This window comes from Lissotriton vulgaris, chromosome 12 (assembly GCF_964263255.1).
Source record: "Lissotriton vulgaris chromosome 12, aLisVul1.2, whole genome shotgun sequence".
NCBI classification, from domain to species: domain Eukaryota; kingdom Metazoa; phylum Chordata; class Amphibia; order Caudata; family Salamandridae; genus Lissotriton; species Lissotriton vulgaris.
Genome location: NC_141700.1, coordinates 128294021 through 128316027, shown reverse-complemented (window position 1 = coordinate 128316027; position 22007 = coordinate 128294021). Strand labels below are relative to the sequence as shown.

At 48.6% G+C, this 22007-nt stretch overlaps 1 protein-coding gene across 1 annotated transcript in view; it reads right to left on the bottom strand.

Annotated features, from left to right (window-relative positions):
- The window catches only part of DENND4B (DENN domain containing 4B), a 286354-nt gene extending 269842 nt beyond the window's left edge, over positions 1-16512 (bottom strand). Inside the window, exon 1 of the mRNA XM_086947548.1 lies at positions 15446-16512. The gene's annotated coding sequence lies outside the window, so the exon portion shown is untranslated. The remainder of the gene's footprint in view (positions 1-15445) is intronic.
- Positions 16513-22007: the final 5495 nt, after the last annotated feature.

Genomic DNA, 22007 nt, shown 5'->3' with positions numbered 1-22007 from the left:
GGGCCTCACTTGGTCCTTGTATCCAGCCTACGGTCCATCGCAGTCCGCCTGAACTTGTGACTTTGTCCCGCTCCGATGTGTCCAGATAACCACAGTTGCCGCTTTGTGCTTCTTGGAACCATTTTTACTTAAAACTTTGAAAATCCATATCTCCTGTTCTACTGGTTGAATCTCTGTTGTTTTGGTCTCAACCTATTAAATTGTACTCGGTTTTCCTTCATTGATGTGAAATGTTGCTTGTTTTGTGTTGTCATTTCATTACAGTTTAAAGTGTTAAATAAATACTTTACTCGATGCCTCCAAGTTAAGACTGACTGCTATTGTGTCATGCAACTAGAGGGTTAGCACAGGTTAATTGGGGGGGTTGCTTGGGTCTGACCTGGACAGAGAACATGGTTGCTGCTTGAGTAGGGTTTCGCACCCCTCAACCAGGAACCCAATTTCCTATAAAACTACTGTATTATATTATTCATAACTTACCAATAAACCTTTATGTTATCACTGTCATAATAACATAGGCATTATGAAACCTATTATTTGATTGCCCTATTATTTGCAAATTTTGGTCTCTTATTTTGGAGATAGTTTGCAAAATGGTTAATATTTCTGATCCGATTTCATACTCTTTAGTTATTTGTAAGTCAAATGTCTTTTCTTCTAAAGAAGTATTGGACTTCTTTAATTTCTGCAACCTTTAAATCCACAACCTTTAACTAGAAAGATGCCAAATTCTTATCTCTTCATAAATGGTGGGCCCGGATTACTTTTACAAGACAAGGTGACAATTTATTAGCATTTCATCCCACTAGTTAAGCATGCCAATTTTGGAAACCTCTAGATCGCTATATATCCGTATATGTCATATGATATGTGATTGTTATGTATTAGGGTTGCTAGTCAGCATGTTACACAATCATTTTCATTACTTTGTTTTCTTCTTATTAAGAAGCTCAACTTTATTATATCATTCCCCTTGTTTTCAACTACTGTTTGTAACACTGATAACTAATATCAGTATTCGCCCGTTCATTATACACTTCTCTTTCCAAGTCAATCCTTTAATGTGGTACTTTTTTGTATTTAATGTATTTTTTTATCAAATCTTAAACACCATGCGCGCTAGCGGAATTCCGCTCGCACACTGGGTTTTGCGAAAACGCACTTTACGTGACTAGCAGGGCTCGTCATCAGCGTGCGAGGAGGCTACGCCATGACGAGCCCAGCTCGTCATCAGCGTGGAAGGGGTTAATAATCGTGTTTGAACAGAGGGCAAGGTCTTCATACAAGAGCCTGGAGCAAGTGAGGGAGGAGTTAAGGTCATTATTTCATGGTAGATCCTAATGCTAGTCACAGCAGTTAGGTTCTGTTAGGGTTTCAACCCTCCACCCATCTCCTAGCTTCCTCTCCACAACTCACACCAACATTCTTCTACACCAATCACTCTCAGCATTCCAGATACCTGCGGAGGTATACAGGAAATGGTGGCACACAACAAAATAATGATTAGCCGTTACCTTACATAGAAAACACAGGAACAATCATTCACAATCACTTAAGCTCCAATATGTGTAGCTTACACATTCACTGAACAGCCACTGAATCTCTGTAACCTTTCAAGACATGAGAATCCCCACACCTCATGTCAAACATAGAAATGAGGCAACTAGGTTCGGACTACCACTGCACAACGGTCCAAGACTTACAAGTCTATAGAGATCCTCGTACAGAATACCCTATCACCACGTCTGCACTATCACAGTGACACCATACAACATTTATGCACGCATTACATGTAGTCAAGTCCACTCATTCATGTGACAGCAAGGGCACAGAAACCACCAGCTTCCATTGACAAAGGGTATCCACGGCATCCCCAAGTCAACAAATCTGTTGACGCTATAATTAAAACAATTAAGAGACGAGACATGGCATTAGGACTGTCTAAGTCTTTTGAAGACTATGTCCAATTCCAATAAAAGAAACCTCTTCAAGACAAGAATTCAAGTCAAAACTATAAGTTCATTAGAGATAGTAAAAAAAATTTAAATCATTGGGAACAGCACACTATTGACCAAAATTAAACCAGAATTTAGGTACTGGTGGCACCTCCTCCTTCAGGTTCTTGGTAGAGTAAATTAATTTAAAAGATCGTTTTGCCAAGATTTTTATATGGTCTGCAAAATTTTCCACATTACATCCCAGCGGTATGGTTCTGGGAGCTTACAGCTACTATCAGATACTTCCTCTGGGCAGAGTGCCCCCCTCGAATTGCCTGGGACAAATGTTGCCAATCCACCTTTGAGTATAGCTGACATTTGTCTGTATTACTGGGCTTCACAATTGTTAGGTATTAATGACTGGATGAATGGGAGCTGGGGAGACCAGGCCTATAAACTGGAGTTTTCCTTGCTGGATCTGGACAGTGTTCATCATTTACTTACCAGGTGGTGGTTTCCACATGGCGCTTAAAAAATTAGGATGGGAAAAGACAGTCACCCAACAGACCCCTCTGTGGAGGGGCGAAGCCATGCCCAGGTGTCTCGCCTAGAAAGCTTCCAGAAATGAGAAAGAATTGGTATTACCTAACTGGGTGATGCGTTGAGGGATGTGATGTCCATTACTACATACCAGGTTTTGCAAGCACAGTTCTCACTACACAGTTCAACAAGTACTTAAAGCTGCGACATGTACTCCGCTCCCATCGGAAGGAACGTCGAACCCCGCCACCCATGAATATATAGCCCACACTCCTTCAGAGTGCACTAGGTAAAGGAGGACTTTCACAACTATATACATCACTGATTTAGATGATGCAGGTAGGCGATATGTGAGAATTGTCCCTGAGCTATTGCCATCTCCTCCCCCCCTACAGCTCATCCAGCTCCATTATCTGTATGCTACTTACCTTACACCGATGCATCTCTGGAAGGCGGGCAGGAGACCCACCTCACAGTGTAACCAGTGTGCAGCTCCATACACTGCCTTTTATCATGTTGTGTCATCTTGTCCCATTATTGTCCCAAGTTATTGGTCGTCCAGTGGTGGGTATTGACCAAGGGACTGGAGAGCCCAGTGGAACTTTCTCCCAAACTTACGCTGCTGGGAATTCTGGAGGACCAAAGAGAACGTATGCTAGTGAGCATGGGTATATCGCTCGCTAAACGAGGCATAGCACCCTTCAGGAGCGCCATACACCCTTCTAGGATTGCAGACTGGCATTTGGCAATTGACTGGTGCTCCAAACTGGAGGAGCCTACTGGGCCAGAGGCTACCTGTGTAAGCACGCCAAGATAGGGGGTCGGTGGCGGTCTTATTCAGTAGCAGCCGGAGTGTTGTTAGAGTGGTGGAGTGGGCGGGATGACGGAAGAATGACAGGACAAATACAAAAAAACACTTACTTGCCGCATAGCGCTTCTCTCAACTGAGAAGGCCGGCCAGGCAGTCATGCGCACTAAATAGCAGTGCAACCAAACCGCTACCAGCCTGTCATCCCTCTGACCCCAACCCCTAGCCTCTGCTCTAAGAGCAAAAATAAAACAATAATAAACAAGAGATTACTATCATTTATTTTTTTTGCTGCTGGCAGGTGGGGCGATGCTCCTCCGGCATAGCGGAAGAGTCACCGCTGGTCTTATTCTGGAGTCAGAAGTGCTGCTTTGATTGGGTAAGGCGACAATCTTTGAACTGTTTACCCAAATATGGGACCTGGTGTGTGTGTGTTTGAGAATCGGGATGGAGTACTATTGTTTGTTTAATTGTTACTGCAAAATAACAACTTGGTTATCAAAAATAAATAAATAATTGAGAGCAGCAATCATATTCAAAATTAAATAATGCACATCACTAAAGCAATTAGCAGCCAGACCCAAAGTAAGTATAGATGAACAAGAAACCAGCTCAAAACAAGTACGCACAAGCCTAAGTATAAAGTAAGTAAACAGACTAGTCCAGAGTATATTGCATTTGAAAAGAATAAAGTTTTTGGCACTCCTACCAAAAACATGACATTTTATCGGGTTTAGGGAAAGAAGCTGCACACCCAGCATTGTGAGTTATGACATAATGGGGATGGATTAACACAAAAACATTCACATAAACCAACCATTATTCAAATACACAATATACATCAAATAAGATACACCTAGCAAACACCTACTTTGCTGCATATTAATAAAGAGGTGTGTATAGCAAATGAAGGAGATGACATGACATTTATATAATACAGAAATACAATAGGCAGTTGAGCTAATGAATGGTGCCTAGGAAAGGCTCGAGCAAAGGACCTTAAATGTTACAAAGACGGGAACATCCCGAGCACGGCTTCCTCATAAGGAAGGCACATTAATACAATGTATTAAAACTGTAAACAACACCATGAACAGGGTTTCTATTTTGCTGATTTTAAGAAACAGAAATGCATACAGAGAAACACGAACATGGAGAATGCTCATTCACACAAAAAAAGTTCACTTTCTTTCTGCAAATGTGAATGAATGTCAATGCAAGCTAGTTGAGGCCTAATCAGGCTAACTTATGCAGACCTAAATGAAACATTTTCTTCTTATTAAAAATGCTTTTACACATTCAAGGCACAAAACAAAAACAGAAAGTTTAATCATACATCTCTTTAACAAACTTAATTAAACAGACTCCAACCCAAAATCTGTCCTCAGAATAACAATTATAAGGAGTAGTTTCTTTTCTGTAACTCCAGTTCTGTAGTAGGGGTATCTCTGTTATAGTCATAATCTAGTGAATAGTCCCGACCATGTGCGTGGACCCCGGAGCAATCAAAAATAATCTCTAAAGTGTCGAACAAATGCAGAACTACACAGACACTTGAGAGAATTTAAAGACATATAATGCAGCCTATAAATGGCTACACTGTCCAGTACTTCAGCTAGAAATTCCACCAAAAATCCACAAAAACAGCAAAGCCTGTCCAGATTTCCTTTGTCTTCAGTACAAACCCCTCTGGAAGATAGAGAGGAAGGTATGGACAGACAAGCCCCATAGGCTGCCATTATGTGGCTCAGAATAGGATACTGTGCCTTTAAGAGAACTTTCCAGAACTTCACAGTATCCCAGAATGCCTTGCAGGTCTCTCTTACTTTCAGTTCTTTTTGAAGGCGTAACACGCCCGACCTGTAGCATTCTTTACATGAACATCTCTCCACCGGGGAAGAGGGCGGGCGCTTATGACTATAACAGAGATACCCCTACTACAGAACTGTAGTTACAGAAAAGAAACTACTCCTTCTGTAGTAGGGGATCTCTGTGTATAGTCATAATCTAGTGAATAGAATGGCAAGCCCATCCCCACACCAAAGCGGCGGTGGAGAAAAGAAAACCAACACCACTATTGTGCGAACAAATTCCGCAGCAAAGCCTGTCCAACCTGAGCATCTGCTCTGGCATCAGCGTCCAGACAGTAATGCTTAGCAAAGGTATGAACCGACTTCCAAGTGGCGGCCTTGCAAATTTCTGCAATCGGTACATTACGGAGCAATGCTGTCGTGGCAGCTTTGCTCCTGGTGGAATGAGCCTTAGGCTTACCCCCTAAGGTCTTATTAGCTTTCTGGTAACATAGTTGTATGCAGGACACAATCCACCTAGAAATGGACTGCTTAGAGGTCGCAAGACCCGTCCTGACTGATCCGTAATTGATAAACAATTGGTCTGACCTACGAATATCTTTAGTCTTATCCAGATAAAATTTCAACACCCTCCGAACATCCAGGGAATGTAAGGACCTTTCCGCTGGAGATGAAGGATTCTGAAAAAACGTAGGCAAAGTTATAGTTTGGTTGACATGAAAGTCAGAAACAACCTTGGGAAGAAATTTAGGGTGAGTACGCATAACAACCTTAGCAGCATGAAATACAGTATAAGGTTCATTACAACACAGCGCCTGAATTTCACTCACCCTGCGGGCCGATGTAATGGCCACGAGGAACGCCGCCTTCCAGGACAGGTGCTGCAACGAAGCCTTATGAATGGGTTCAAAAGGCTCCTTCATCAAACCGGACAGCAACACATTCAATTCCCAAGAAGGCGAAGGAAGCCTGACAGGAGGGAACACTTTCTTCAAGCCTTCCAAAAAGTCTTTGATCACAGGGATCTGAAAGAAGGAAGTCTGTGAAGGGCTTTTCCTGTAGGCAGTCAATGCAGCGAGATGAACCCTAATAGAGTGAACATTAAGGCCAGATCGCGCCAAATGTAGAAGGTAGGGAAGGATGACATCTTCCTTGCACGTCGTAGGGTCACAGTTCCTGGACACACACCAGATACAAAACCTCTTCCACTTGTAAGCGTAGGACGTCCGAGTGGAGGGCCTCTTAGACTCCTTCAGTATGTCCATGCAATCTTCTGGTAGATTCAAATGGCCATATTGCACTACCTCAGGAGCCATGCCGCCAAACTCAAGGATGAGAGGTTGGGGTGCACCATCTGCCCCCCGAACTTCGTGAGAAGGTCCGGCCTGCACGGCAACCGAATGTGCGGAAGGAGGGACCGGTGTAGAAGGTCCGTGAACCACCACTGTCTGGGCCATTCCGGGGCAATCAGGATCATCCGTGCCCTGGACCGGGACAGCTTGATGAGCACCGCCGGAATCAGTGGGATGGGCGGAAAAGCGTAAACAAAGCTGTTCGACCAGTTGATCCAGAGTGCATTCCCCAGCGTCCCTTGCTGGTAGTACCTGGAGGCGAAGTCTCGGCATTTGCTGTTTTCGGCGGTGGCGAACAGATCTACGTCTGGAGTCCCCCACCTTGCGAAGACTTCTCCTAGTACGTCGTCGTTTATGACCCACTCGTGGTTTTCCTGAAGCAGCCTGCTCAGTGCGTCCGCCTGAACATTTTGTACACCTGGCAGATGGGTAGCCGTTATCGTCAATCCTCTTGCCAGAAGCCAGTGCCAGATCGTCTGCGCCTCCCGAGACAGGGTGCGCGATCTCGACCCCCCCTGCTTGTTGAGGTAATACATCGTGGTCGTATTGTCCGTCTGTACAAGCAGAGAGTTGGTCCGGAAGGACGGATGAAAGGCCTTCAGTGCCAAGTGAACAGCTCTGAGTTCCAGGAAATTGATGTGATACGTGGACTCCGTCTGAGACCACGTGCCTTGGATCTGTAAGTCCCCCGAATGCGCTCCCCAGCCCTGGAGAGAAGCATCCGTCACAATCGTCTGAGTAGGAATGTCCTTGTGGAAGGGAACTCCTCTGAGGAGATTCTCCGCTGAACACCACCACGTCAGAGACTGAAGGGCATGCAGAGACAGTCGTATCTTGTCGTCCCAAGATCCTCTCCTCTGGTCCCATTGGTCCTCCAAGCACTCCTGCAGAGGTCTCATGTGTAGTCGTGCATGAGGAGTGAGGAAGATACAAGAGGCCATCGACCCCAGTAGAGAAGACACCGTCCTCACTGTTGTAGATGGAGCGGTCATAAGAGCCTGAGCCTTCCGAAGGATCGATCTCCGTCGCTCCTCCGAAGGACACACGCTTGCTGACAGCGTATTGATGGTGGCCCCCAAGTATTGGATACATTGGACCGGGATCGGGACAGACTTGGACATGTTGATGTGCAACCCCAACTTGTTCAAGAGAACGCACGTCTTCCGGAAGTCCGCTTGGGCTTCTGAGAAGGAGGAGGCCTTGATCAACCAATCGTCCAGGTACGGGTAGACAAACACCTTGCCTTTCCTTAGGTGTGCCGCTACCACTGCCATGCACTTCGAGAATGTCCTGGGTGCAGATTTCAGTCCGAAAGGCAGCACCGTGTATTGGTAATGATTGGTGCCGACTTGAAATCGCAGAAACTTCCTGTGCTTGTGCGCGATGGGCACGTGGAAGTACGCATCTTGTAGGTCTATGGCACAAAGCCAGTCCCCTTGTTGCAACTGAGGATAAATCTGATGCAACGACAGCATGCGAAACTTTTCTCTGCGAATCCACTTGTTTGCCTGCCGCAAGTCCAGAATGGGCCTGAACTTGTTCTTGTCCTTTTGCGAACCAGAAAGAACCGGGAGTACAGACCTCTTCCTCTTTGAGGCAGAGGTACGTCTTCTATCGCCCTTTTCCTTAACAGGATATCGGCCTCCGCCTGGAGCTCGCGTAGTTGATACTGCGAGCTGACCGGAGGGATCGCTGGAGGAGGGCTGATGAACCGAAGACTGTATCCATTGCAAACAATATTCAGCACCCACTTGTCCTGAGTAATTTTTCTCCACTCTGCCAGAAAAAATTGAACGCTTCCCCCCACCGGAGTGGGTAACGGATGACGGGGAAGTAACCGCTCAGGGTCGAGACCCGGCCGGGCCCTTGTTCGCGGTAGAGGGCTGCTGTCCACCTCTACCCCTCTGACGCTTTTGGAAAGGTCTTCGGAACTGCTGCTGTTGTCCCGAAGACTGTCCTCTTCCTTTCCCTTGCGAGCCGAACCGCCGTTGGAACTGGCGGTAGGGTTTCTTTTCCTTGGGCTACTCCAAGCCCACCGCCGTCAGGGTTTCTGCCTCGGCCTTCATCCGGGCCATCTCGTCATCTGCGTGTTTACCGAAGAGCGTGTCCCCGGAAAACGGCAGGTTGGCCACTCGCTGTTGCGCCTCAGGCTTGAGAGACGTAAGCCTGAGCCATGCATGGCGGCGCTGGTTGATACCGTGGCAGTAGCCATGTGCAGCTAACAAGGATATATCCGCCGCGGCACTGATGGCCTGGTTCGAGACCAGCATCCCCTCCTTGACAATTTCCATGAAGTCCTCCCTCCTGTCACGCGGCACAAGGTCCGCGAACTGCTCCATGGAATCCCAAAGCGCACGGTCATATCGTCCCAGTAATGCCGAGTCGCTGGAAGCCTTCATGGTGGTGGAAGAAGTCCCACATGCCTTCCTTCCCGCCGAATCAATCCAGCGGCTCTCCTTGTCTGGAGGCACGGTGGAGGACGGGGAGGTAGAATGCTGTTTTCTGGCCGCCGTAACTATCACTGAGTCGGGGACTGGGTCCATCCTCAGGAAGGCAGGGTCTGAGTCCGGTGCACTGTACTTTTTCAAAAGTCTAGACGGGGCGGCCTTCACCACCGCAGGTGTAAGAAATAGTTCCTGTGCCGGTTCAACCAGTCCCGGAACCAAGGGCAGCAGAGGGCGAGACAGGTGCTTCTTGTGCAAAGTCTCGAATATCACGGACGTCGTAGGTGTAGGAGCCGTAACCGTGATACCCAACTTAGCGGCCCCCCTCAGGAGAACCTCCTGGAATGTACCGATGTCATCGATAGGAGACACCCTAGTCTCCGGGGAATCGGACAAAGTAGGGGAATAGGAGCGGGTCCTAGAAGACGTATCGGTCCTGGATCTATGTCTCCTATGGTGCCGTCTGGAATGGGGTGGAGGACCTGTGCCTGCTCCTCGATCGTTCCCTCCGTCTGGAGCGAGACTTCAATCTCCTGGGCCTCGGCCGGTCCACCGGCTTCTCCGGGGTGGCGACTTGGGCTTACGTGGTTCCTTAGATTTAGGAGTCTTCTTGGGAGGGGTCGGGAGATCGGGTCACGAGACCGACCTCGGCGGAACCGGTGGAGGCTTTTCAGGCAGAGGAGGCAAAGGAGGAGGTGTAGGAGTCCTCGGACGCGGGCCTCTAGGTAACGGAGGAGGAGGTGGAACAGACTTCTTTGGAGTATACACCTCCGAGTAAACCGATCCCGGTGACCCACCATCCTTCCCGGGCTGAGGGGAGCCCCCCACAGCCCTAGGCCGCGTAGTACGATCCTTCGACGCCGCTGACCGGTGTTCAGGCGTCGACCGTCGGCCCCTCGACGTCGAGCGACCCTTCGGCGTCGACCGTCTCCTCCTCTTCGGCGTCGAACGGCTGCCGTGTCTCGACGTCGACCCGGACCATCTTGACGACGACCCTCTGCGTCTTGACGGCGACCTTTTGCGCCTCGACGGCGACCGCCTCGACGTCGCCTTGGAGTGTCTCGACGTCGACCTTGACCTCCTACGCCTCAACGGCGAATGCCTCCATCTCGCCGGCGAGTGCTTTTGCGTCGACGGCGGGCTCGACGACGAGGATCCCCTCGACGACGATGAAGCCTTGTGTCTTGACGGTGATCGACGGTATCGCCTCGGCGGCGAGCGTCGACGCCGAACCCGTTGACGCCGAGAGCTCGACGTCGACGCCGAAGACAGCGACGATGACAATGTCTCTGTGTTAGACGGCGGCCTATGCAGGTCCCTCGACGTCGATGGGCGACGTTTTCTCGACCCAGAGCCCTGGGGAGATGGGGAGCCGGCCTTGGACTTCCCCCTCGACGTCTTGGTGGGAGCCACCGACCCAGACGGAGAATGGGGACGTGTGCTGGGCTTCCTGCCCCCGGGGAGCCCCCCAGGGGCCTCAGCATGGGCAGATGAAGCCCCTCCAGACCCACCTTGCGTCTTCTGTCTTCTTTCTTCTAGTCCCTGAAGCCTGATCTTCAGTCTGTCCTTCAGGGTCCTGCCAGAGAAACCTTGGCAGATCTCACACTCCTCAGGGATGTGGGAAGAGGGAAGGCAGAGGATACAGACCTCATGGGGGTCTGTCTTGGCCTTCTTCCTGGAGCACTCCGGGCATTTGTCGAATAATGCAGGCATTATGGACGACCAAGGGGTGCAAGAAACCAAGAAGAAAGCTTTAAAGTACTGAAAAAGTACACAAAATCGAGTTTAGTGCAAAAAACACCAAGAAAACCCTTGAAAAGGGAGAGCTCAATGCTCCAGGGTCCTGCTTGCAGGAGCCGGAAAAAAGAACTGAAAGTAAGAGAGACCTGCAAGGCATTCTGGGATACTGTGAAGTTCTGGAAAGTTCTCTTAAAGGCACAGTATCCTATTCTGAGCCACATAATGGCAGCCTATGGGGCTTGTCTGTCCATACCTTCCTCTCTATCTTCCAGAGGGGTTTGTACTGAAGACAAAGGAAATCTGGACAGGCTTTGCTGTTTTTGTGGATTTTTGGTGGAATTTCCAGCTGAAGTACTGGACAGTGTAGCCTTTTATAGGCTGCATTATATGTCTTTCAATTCTCTCCTAAGTGTCTGTGCAGTTCTGCATTTTTTCGACACTTTAGAGATTATTTTTGATTGCTCCGGGGTCCACGCACATGGGCGGGACTATTCACTAGATTATGACTATACACAGAGATCCCCTACTACAGAAACAAAGTCCCAGGGCTCCACGTCACACTACTTAACCATGCAGGTGACAGACAACACACCATCAAACTTTCTCCATCCTCCACAAGCAACACACACATCCCCACAAGGACAGCATTGAATCATACACACAAAATGTAGCCCAGAACCTCTGATTTATCATGGACTCCAACCTATCAATGAATACCCAAGTGGATAAGTAAGCAAGATCAAGCTTCATTACTATAAAAACTCTGCAACGCATCTTTACCCACCTAGGATTTTCACACACGGTTCAAGCTACTAGCTCTCTTGTACTGTCTAAACTGGATTACACTAATACCCCCTACCACGGATCGTCTTTATCAGCCATGAAAAGACTACAACAAATTCAGCACTCTACTGCCAGATGACTCCTACATGTAAAGACACAAGCCCATATCTCCCCTGCCTTTAGGGCCCTACATTGGTTAAGAATTTCCAGAAGATCCATCTTCAAGCTGCTTTGTATCGCCCACGAAGCAATACATGGAATAGGACAACTTTTCATTGGGAACAAAATATCCAAATACATACGACAAAAGGAACCTTTGCTCCAGATTGGCACCCCTGCTTCAAAAACCCAGCAAACAAGAAGAAAAACATGGATGCTACGTCTTTCTCTGTTCACACAGTCAAAATATGGAATTTATTAACTCCAAACATAAGATCCACGGATAACTATCTATTGTTCGGAGGAAACTCAAGAGTTGGCTCTTTCCAACATGACCACCATACTCAAAAACACAAATGTACAGCATATGCTTGTATATGTAAACATGTATAATTTGACTATATGTATGTATTTAGATATTTGCATTACTTTGTACAAATATATACTACTTGTGGTTTAAAACGATGCATTACTGATGATATATATATATATATATATATATATATATATATATATATATCTGTGTGTCTTTGTGTGCGTGCATGTGTATTGTTTTATGCTTAACATGTATATAAGTTACTGCATAGTTTACATAACAAGTTATTTGTACAGGGACCAATTCAGACTACCATTGTAGACTGCTTGACATGGGGCAAACCATGTTTGAAAACATGACATGGCCCAATCCTGTGTGTCATGCCAGAGACACTGCAAGGGTCATAGGTAAGTCACCCCTAATGCAGGCTTTGGAGCCCTAAAGCAGGGTGCAATATAGCACATTTTAGAACATATCTGCACGAGCAGATACCCCCTGTAATGTTTAGCTCCATTCTTGGATATTACAAGTGAGCTGGGAAGTCATCTTAAGGTATGTACTGAGCACTGGTTAAAACGAGTTTCCCAGCTACATAATGGCTTCACTGGAACCCATAGTGTTTGGAATAAAACACCTCATATTAATAAACCCACACCGATTCCATTGTTGGATTTATTAATACATACATCCAAAGGGTACCTTAGAGGTACCCCCTGAAACCTACCAGCCCACTAGTGTTCTGGACGACTGGTCCGGTCCAGCCTGTCAACACAAATGAGTGGGACGCCTTAGGAGGTGAGAGCCCCACTCTCAGGAGGTCAGAAATAATGTCTGCTCTGCCAAGAGGTATTTACACCTCCTCCAAACAGAAAGGCTAGTAAATGAGCATGTTTAGGCAGGGAGGTTTAAAGAGCCCATCAACTTGGATATGCGAGCCTAGCTTCTCCAACACCTGAAGGCTGCCACCCCCTGAGGCCTATATGGCACCAGGACAGGCGGGAAAATTAGCTATGCAGGAGACGTTTTGCACTGCCAGGCTGGACACACCACTAGGGTGGGCAGCCTGAAGTGAACACAAAGACAGGAATTTCACCATCTTGTGTGTGGCCAAATTAGGTTTCTGGGGCAGAGCGATTCCCACTCCCCAAAGGAAGTGGTCATCTAGTGGGTGTAGTGACCCAAAGAGTAGGTAGCCCATTGGCTTCTACCCTTCACTCCCCTAAACACCCCTAAATTGAGTATTTAGGGGACCCCCTGACATCAGGAAATGAGTTTCAACCACTGGAAAACAAAGGAAGAAAGAAGAAGGACCGAAGAGAGCGGGAACTGAAGACCTGCATGGAAGATTTGCAAAAAACTCTGCCAGACTGCTTGAACTTTGACCATCACTGGACCGAATTTGCCAACCGCTGGACACTGTCTCCAAAACACTTTGAGAACTGCCCAGCTGATCAACAACCAGGAAAGATCTCTCTTGGAGTAGAGGTGCTGCACCCCTGCATCTGCAGGCGTCACAGAGCATCTGCTGGTCCACCGTATTGCCAGCCATCGAGCTCACCAAAAGAGCAGCGGCAACAGAAGAAAGGTCTTCGTGCTCCAGGAGGTCAGATCAGTCTTCTTACCAACTTTGGAGAAGCCAGGGCACTCAGGAGCTGCCCAGCAGCAATACCCAGAGTAACGAAGCAGTGCAGCAACCAAGGCATGTTGGTGGTCCAGTCCGGATTCCAAAAGGACACAAAACAAGACATACTGTCGAGGGACATCAGGTTCCACCTGGCCAGCACCGAGAGTGGCTCTGCTACCCTGTTTTCCCTCTTCATCAGGTCACCAAGACTTGGAGTAAGTCTATGACCGACCACAACCAGATGCCTCAAAGCACCCCTGACCTTGCACTCCTTTGCTCGAGTCCAAGGAAGGAGACTGTGCTAACATGGTCCTGGACCCTCTAAGCTGAGCCCACGCTTGGGTTTGACCAGACTGGGCCATCAGTCGCCGCCTGCAGCCTCCTTGTGCAGGAACCGAGAACCCTGAGTCTTCAGCGAGGCGACCCTGCCGGTCAAAGCCACACTGCACACAAACCCCCCCACCCCGAGTTTGACTGGACAGACTGTGTCCCTGCGTGCCCAAGACCCTCATGGCTTGAGCCGCCCTGTGGGTTCTACCGGACTGACCCCAAGTCCTGCACGAAACCTTTCATCAACAGGATGTTTCCCATTGACTTAAACGGGCACCTGACATCAAAAAGTACCTCTGCACAAAGACGCCACAGAGCCAACCGAGGTGACTTGTTAGTGCTGCTTTGGACCTTGCTCCATACTTACCTTAAGTCCAGAAGAACAGTCCTGTAAGCTGGTGCTAAGTGTCTGAATGCAGTATATGTTTTCACCCCAAAAGATAACATTGTCACTTTAACGATACAATAACAGTGCATTTTCCAAGCCTTGAAAAATAACTATCTTAAAACAGCAATTACCTGATTACGATTAACCTGGTGTCTGAAATGTATTTAAAAATCTATGTTGTTTTTATAAATTGGTGTTGGATTTTTTTATTGAGTGTGTGTCTCACTTACTGACCCTGTGTGTGCAATAAATGTTTAACACCATCCTTTGATAAGCCTAAACTGCTCACCCACACTACCATAAAAGAGAGCATTTGGTGTAATCATTTTTGCCTCTGTAAAGCAATATGGGTTGCCTGGACTCTTTACACAGTGTACCTCGTTTTGGCCACTATAAAAAAAAAGAGCAGCTTCCTACAAAAGGGGACATCCATTTCAAGCCCGCTCATAATTACATTTTTCAATGCTTAGCAAACCCTCTTCAATAATTACAAAAGCCTTTTCCGAATCACAAACGTTTTCAATTCCAAGTTTTGTGAATTGTAGGGTTTACATCCGCATAAACATTTCTTACATCTAACCCTAGTTTACCACAAACCTAGGTTGAATTTCCACTAACGGTTCCAACAATAAAAAAAACAAGAATCTGAAAAATGATGATTCCTTACATGAAAAGTATATGAAAATGTTCATAAAAGTAGATCATATATCCTGGGAGCGGTGTTATTCTTAAATTGCAGTGGTATATGAAAAAGAAAAGAGAACAAACTAAATGTTGCATTCAAATATTCAGTTAGCATGTTATTTGTCAAGTTCTACTTATTTCACATTATCTCAATTGGCACAGGTAAGCCGACATAAGCCCTAAATCACGTTAAGAAAATTGGTCATCAGGCTACCTTCAGCAGTGAAAGTCTCACTATGTTATGAAAGAAAGAAAACCCCCAATACTCACGTTAAAATAATCAGCAGCAATTTGTCAAAACGCATAGCCTGACATGTGACCGCTATGTTTAAAGAACCGGCAAATATGAGAAGATAAACACAGAAGTGAAAGGCATCTTAATTTATTGGTCGGACTTTCCCGACCCACCACAAATCGAGGTACCACTCACAGTTTAGGAGACGTTGTACTAGGGACTTACCCAACGTTTCCGACCTACTTCCTGCCCTCCTGCCCACTTCCTAAATTCGTGATAGAAGCTTTCACTGACCTTACTACACAAGGGGTGCTGATGTCTTCCTTGCTTGTGGCTTCTCGCCGTGGCCTTCTCCATGGATCTCCTACCCGAAGATGTTTCTCTCGTCTCTGAAGTGCGTCCCTTTGTAATTTAACTTTGCCAGTGTCACAATTAATTACCCTGGACGATGTCCAGCTAGGGGATCCTGCTTTAGGGCTGTTTGTGGTCTTGGTGTGCAGATTCTTCCAGTACCGTCCTAATGGTGCAGATTGCGGGTGTATTCCCCGGGGTCTCTGGGGATTCCCCGGGGTGTCGCTCGGCATTTTCTTCCAGTGTTACCCAGGTCTCTCTCTCTCAGGCCATTGTCAGTGCCCTGGGACCAGGTAATTTCTCTGATCAGTGCACTATATCTCTCTGCAGGGTCACAAATGAGGCAGTGCACTCAGAGTTCGGTAAATCTCTCGGCAGTTGATCTCGCTTAATGGGAGCTGCAGTTTTTGACAGTTTCTCCAGTGCAGAACCTAGGGGGGGGGCTTTCCTCTCTCTATTGGAGCGTGGAGGTGGGGATCCCCGCTTAGAATTCTAGGAGGTGGCGGTGTGTTTGTGTTGTGGGGTTCCAGCTGTGGTGGGCAATGGTTATGTCTCTGTAAGGGAGGATCTCTCTGTGCAGCGGAGATTAATGCTTGGGAGGGGGATTTTGCTTGACTGGGGTGTCTTTTATGAGGAATATTTGCTAAGATTTCTTTGCAAGCCTTAGTCTCCGAGCCGTGGGTTGACAAAGTCTGTACTTAGGTGCCTCTTTGTAGGAAGATGACTGTGTCTGGTGGTCTCTCTATGCAGGTGTCTCTTTTCTAAGGGAGCGTGTTATGGTCTCTTTGGAAACCGGGTATCTGAATTGAGAGGTACTCTTTTGGAGGTCTCTGTACGGGAGAGCGCCTCAGTTCTGAGTGACAGAATGTCAGTGTGTGTGCGCTGAGGTCTTCCCTGTCGAAGCCGCTACTCTTCTAGCCCCCTACACTGGCCAGCTGTCTCTTTCAATCCGTTGACTGTCCCTCGTCGGCCACCGTATTCTCAGCTGCTGTATTTGTCATCAGCGAGACGTAGACACACCCCCGTTGCACGGGCAACGAGACTGAACCGGGCGCTAGAGCGCCACCTGTAGCAGTGTAACGAGAATCATTTAAGGCTAGAACGTCCGCCGCACCAAAGAGCAACGAGAGCACGGCCGAGGAAAGAGTGTCAGAGAAGCAATAGCTGGAAGGCTAACATATTTCGACGTTAACAAGAGTGATGTCTAGACCCCGTGGTGCTGAAATTGCCAGTCTCAAACGTTAACAAAATAAAAGCTGTAAATGTATTTTGTACTGTAGGTTTGGAACCTGATACTTCGAAAATGAGATGGAAATAAAGTTTAAAGCGTATATAAATCTAAACTGCTAAAACAATTTTGAGATTTTACCTTGTCGTTCCAAAATTCCTTTTCAACAACTTTATTCTCAGACTAGTTTTCGTCTCTGTGATGTGCCGTCATAAAATCTACGTTTCAAAATCTGAAACTTGTGGCAATTTGTAACACAAATAATATATTTTAGCTTTCAATTGCAGATCCCACAAACGTATACATAAAATAAACCTATTTATGGGGGCTTTCTACCAACCCTCTCCATACATTGGTGTATTATCATCAGGGCACAAGTCCTATAAAAAGAAGTGGGGGTACTGACAATATGCAAATGACGTCATGTGCTGAACGTGTCCGGTGTCTGAAATTTACACGGGGACACGTTCCGCATATTTCTGTGGGGTCCAGCTTCTTGGCAGGGGGTACAGCGTCCACCCTGTGAAAACAGTGCAGGCCGACCGACACGTCCCCGCAGGGGACACTAGTAAGAGGGCGGCCCCCCTAGTGCAACAAGATGGCACACGGGGCAGCCCAGCGCTTTGAGATCCTGGAGGGTCCTGTGCGTCACTTCCGGCCTGGTGTGGGCGGGGGAGAGTATATATTCCTCCCCCGCCCACCTAGCGGCCTCTTTGTCCGCCGTCCCCTCACCCTGACGCCGTTTGCTTTTTCGCCGTCTGGACACGATGTCCATGGTCACGCTGGGGGAGTTGTTGTGCCGTCGGGGTTTCTTAAGGTGAGTCCGGGTCGAGTTGTCGCTCCTGCCTCTTGCTTTGTGCGTCTCCAGCTGTCGTGACTTTAGGCTGTACCACGTATTAGCTGTTAATAGTGTGGCGCGAGAGTTCCCTGTGGTGACCCCGGTGTCACGGTGTGTTCGGGAGCCATTCATTCTCCTAGTTGGCTCGGGACACGGGACTGATTTCTTTGCGTATGGCCAGGGTCTGATTGTAGTCAGAGAGGAGGGGGGGGGCGGTGGCAGCCCGCCCCCCATCCAATGTCGGCGATGGGCACTGTGATGCACCCTGGAGGGGCAGGCGGGCGGCCGTTATCAGCAGCGTATGGGCCCTCTCCCACCCCCTTTTTTATTTTGAACAGCTTGAGAGCAGTTGGTTGATTACGAAGGGCCGGTTGGCTCATATGTCGAGCGCGATGCTAGCTTATACGGGATTTTCTGATTTCATTCTCGGAGCTGCTTCTGGATGGTGAACGCTTCCTTGGTCGCCAGGAGATGTCGGGGCTGGGCGCTGCAGATTACAAAGTGCCAAAAAAGGAGCAGAGACTTTACGATCGGTCTGGGGTCTGTTTAGGTAATTTAGAATTTGCCACACCCCTCGGCCACAGGGCACTGCTTACATATGCCTTTCCTTGGATATTTAATATCATGTATTGCGGCCTTTCCCCTTTGTCTGCTGTAGCGTTTTAGAGCCTTAGGAAGTAAAACGGGGGTTATGTCAACCCTGTCCGTCCGGAGTTGTACAGGACGGCCACACATTGGTGTTTTCGGGTACCATGGAGGGGCTATCCACTTTGGCTGTCGGCGGGCAGAGTTGCGCTGATTTCCGCAGCGCGGTTTTAGTGGTGCCACAGCTGCCAGGGCTGGTCGCCCCGGCCTTGAGGCAGGTTGCGCGGATGACCACATTAGGAGATAGTATGCGGCGCGATGGCCAGAGCTGCAGGCGGGGGGCTGGGCCGACTATTCTCCCTAGCATCTCTTCTGGGGAATGAGGCACCGTGGGAGTTTTGTGGGGTCCCAGTTCCTCTTTCGGTTGCCCTTCATGAAGCTCTTGAGCTCCATTTGTGGCAGCATTGTTATTACATGCTATCCTTAGGCCACTGATTTCTGCACTCCACTACATGCTGTGTCCATGTCTTACAGTTGGGCGTGTTGCGCCCGAATCCGGCAGTGGTCCCAATGCTTCGGGAATTCCGGTGAGCGTGGGTGGTGGCGGCATTTTTCCGGGGGTGCCTCTTTTGTAAGATTATGCCCGGTCGGGTGTCTGGGCGCCTATTCTCCTATTGATAGGCGTATCGGGCCCGAAGGTTCCGGGGAGCGCGAGGTGTGTCGAGGCGCGGCTGGGCAGGTTCCGGTCCAATGAGCAGGAATCCGGACTGTTGCCTGACGTTTGTGCCTCGCCATGCGCTATGTTTCCCATTATTGGGGAGGAGCACTCTAGCCTCAGTAGTCTTCAGCACATGTATATGGGCCAGGAGAGGCCTAAGTTGGACCGATCGCCTCCATGTGGGGGGCGGTCCGGTTGTTTTGGGTACCAGTGGGAGGTGGAACTGAAGCCATGGGTTATTAGGTCTTAGGTGCAGAATTTCGTACAGTGCGGCCATTTTTAGGGGCTGTTGTTTTCTCTTGTCCGACGCACGTGGTTAATGGCGTCTGTGTGCGGCCATTTTAGGGGCACTACTTGTTGATGTCCTGGGCATGTGGTTAAGGGCACCCGGTGCGGCCATTTTCTTGGGCAGTTTCCTTCGAGATGTCCGGAGCATGGGGAATATGGTGCCCGGTGTACGGCCATTATGCTTCTTTTGTTTCATTTTGTGGGAGTCATGCACGTTGGATTCTATTTGTTTCTGACCAGACTTGCGGAGTAGCCTTGTTGGTCTTCTATTAGAGTGGTTAGGCGGGTCAGTATTGCCTTTGGTCACACTCAGAGCATCGCACAGTCATCTTTGGTAGGCACGGTCAGCACCAGCAGCGGAGAGAGTTGCTTTTGCTCTCGTGAGTTAGTGCCACCCTTGTTCACTATGTTTGCTGTTTCCGTGCCGTTTTCTTTTCCTTCGCTCACTGGTCATTATTTCCTCTGGCGGTTCATGGAGCAATGCTTTGCCCTCGTGTCCTATCTTAGGGCCTTGGTTTGTTTGGCAGCAGAGCTCAGTTTTATCGTGCCTGGGGGCACTGCATGCGCTTGCGGCCTTTTGAAGATGGCGCACCCCAGTGCTGTCGACTGTCGCCGCTGGTCAGCCCGGGTGCCCTTCCCTCGCAGTTGTGGGGGCTTCACATGCTTCACGCTTAGGTGCGTGCTCACTTGGGCCGTTGCTAGTTTGTCCAGGTTTCCGAGACTGCTGCACGACGGGGCAAGTGCATTGGTGGAGCCACCGCCATCAGGTTGTGCAGGGTGCATGAGTAGGCTTGGTTGGGACTCGTCGCCAGGTCTGTTTTATGTTCTTTTCTTTATATATTATCAGGATGGGTGGCTAAAGTGTCGTCGCTCAGGCCCCGGTTCTTTAGGCGGCAGAGCAGTGTGTCTCACTTGCAGTTCCCCGCCGTGCATGTATTTTGGTGGTGTTAGACCAGTCTGGCCTTTTGCGTAGCTCCTCCAATTATTTATTTATTTTGTCCCCTTTTTGCCCCTCATACCTTTGTATCTTTTTGAGTCCACTAGGTTTTTATGGTGCTGGCCTGGGGGATAGGTGTTCTTTTACCCTCATGATTTTTCACCTCAGGCCTAGGTGCCCTTCATGACAGGAATTCACTTAGTTCAACAAAATGGTGGTTTTCAACTGACACAACTGTCACACCTGGGCACTGTCCCATAGGGTAGAATAGGGCATTCCAGAACCTTCTGGTCCCTTCTGGACCTCTGAGGGTCAGCCTATATAAGGCGGAATGCTGGTCAGCCATTTTGTCTAGCAGTGTAGGCTGGCTGGAGTTAAGGCTGAAGCATAAGGCGGGGGTAGGATCATCAGAGGGTTGACCTCCCATTGTAGGGACGCTCCTTACTGGTTCACCACCCTTCTCCCCTTATAGTTGCTGACCTAACCCTGCCTGAAGGAAATCCTGAAGAACCTGGGCACCTATTCTCATCCGGTCCCAGAGGAAAGAGTGGGTGAGAGAGGTTGGCCTGGAGTGAAGCTCCTTCCACTGCCCAGTGAGGAAAAGGGGTCCTGGTGCAGACTAAGAGTGAGGGTTTCCTGTGTGCCTTTGTCAGAATCCACAAGAACAGAGTGAAAAGGAGGACTTATTAAGCATCCAACTGAGCCCCCCCTCCCCCTCCCCTTTCTGCTGTTACCTGGGGTGTTGAATCGCCTCGTCAGGGGTAGTGGGATTGACCTGGTTGGGGCTAGAACCGAGTGCCTGGCGCGGTGTCGCCGAGTGAACTGTCCGCCTGGTGAAGTCTGCCCCATCTCCCTGGGTCCGGTGACTGAAGCGGTGAAATTGCATGTGGAGTTTCACCCTTTTCCCCCCCTTTCCCGCATTGCGCAGGCCCTGCTGACTGAACACATTAGTCTGCGTGCGTGGGCGGGACCAGAGGAGGAGGTCCTGCGAAGCCGAGCAGACTCCGGCCTCGAGCCACTACTTCCCCGCGCATGCCCGGTCGAGCCGCTTCCCTCAAGGAAGGCGGAGGTGCTACCGGAGGAGGAAGCGGGCGGAAAGCGAGTATCGGCTCGTGTCTGCTGGTGTGCCCTTCTTTCCCCGCTCTAGCTCCAACAAGGAGGAGCTGGTTTGAGCGGGAGAGGAGAGTCGAGGGGCCAACCAGCCTGAGTGCCATAGTGTGGTCTTGTTCCTTTTTCTTGTCCTCCCTGACGATCGGAGACACCGGCCCGGCGGACTCACCACAAGAAAGTAAGGAGGAGAATGAGAGGGGGAAGTTGGAGACAGTAGGTTGACAGAAACGAGGGCAGAGGAGAAAAGCCTGGTGATTGTTCAAACGAGGATCGAGCCAAATTGAGCAGAACTCTTTAAGACTTCCACAAGGGTCTTCATAGATCGATTGTTTAACGCTGAGTATGTAAATGTTGGCTTACTATCCTCATTGTGACAGTTCTTCAGGAGAGCAAGTACAGGAATAAGTGGAGTGGAAAGTTCTAGCCACCTCTTCTTAGTACCATGGATGGGGAAAAATGATATTAACCTCTATTAGAGAGTCTGAGTCTTGCTGAAATGGTAGAGGTGTAGAAAATACCCCCCCTGAGAACCAATGTAATGTCCTTTTGGGCTGTAAACGTTAAATTGTGCGATTTCTTGGCAGCTTGCAGGAACTTTCCTGTTCGAAAGTATTGTATTGAACTGTGCTAACTGAAGATAAATAATAGACAAGAGAGCAAAGAATATTTTTATAAAACAGCTCGTATTTTTACACAAAGATTGGTGTAGCGTCATTTTTAAGTGAAATTACTCGATGTTACTGCTGGGTTGTATGCAATCTTTACACATGTGCCTCAATTAGAGATTGTCTTACCCTAGGC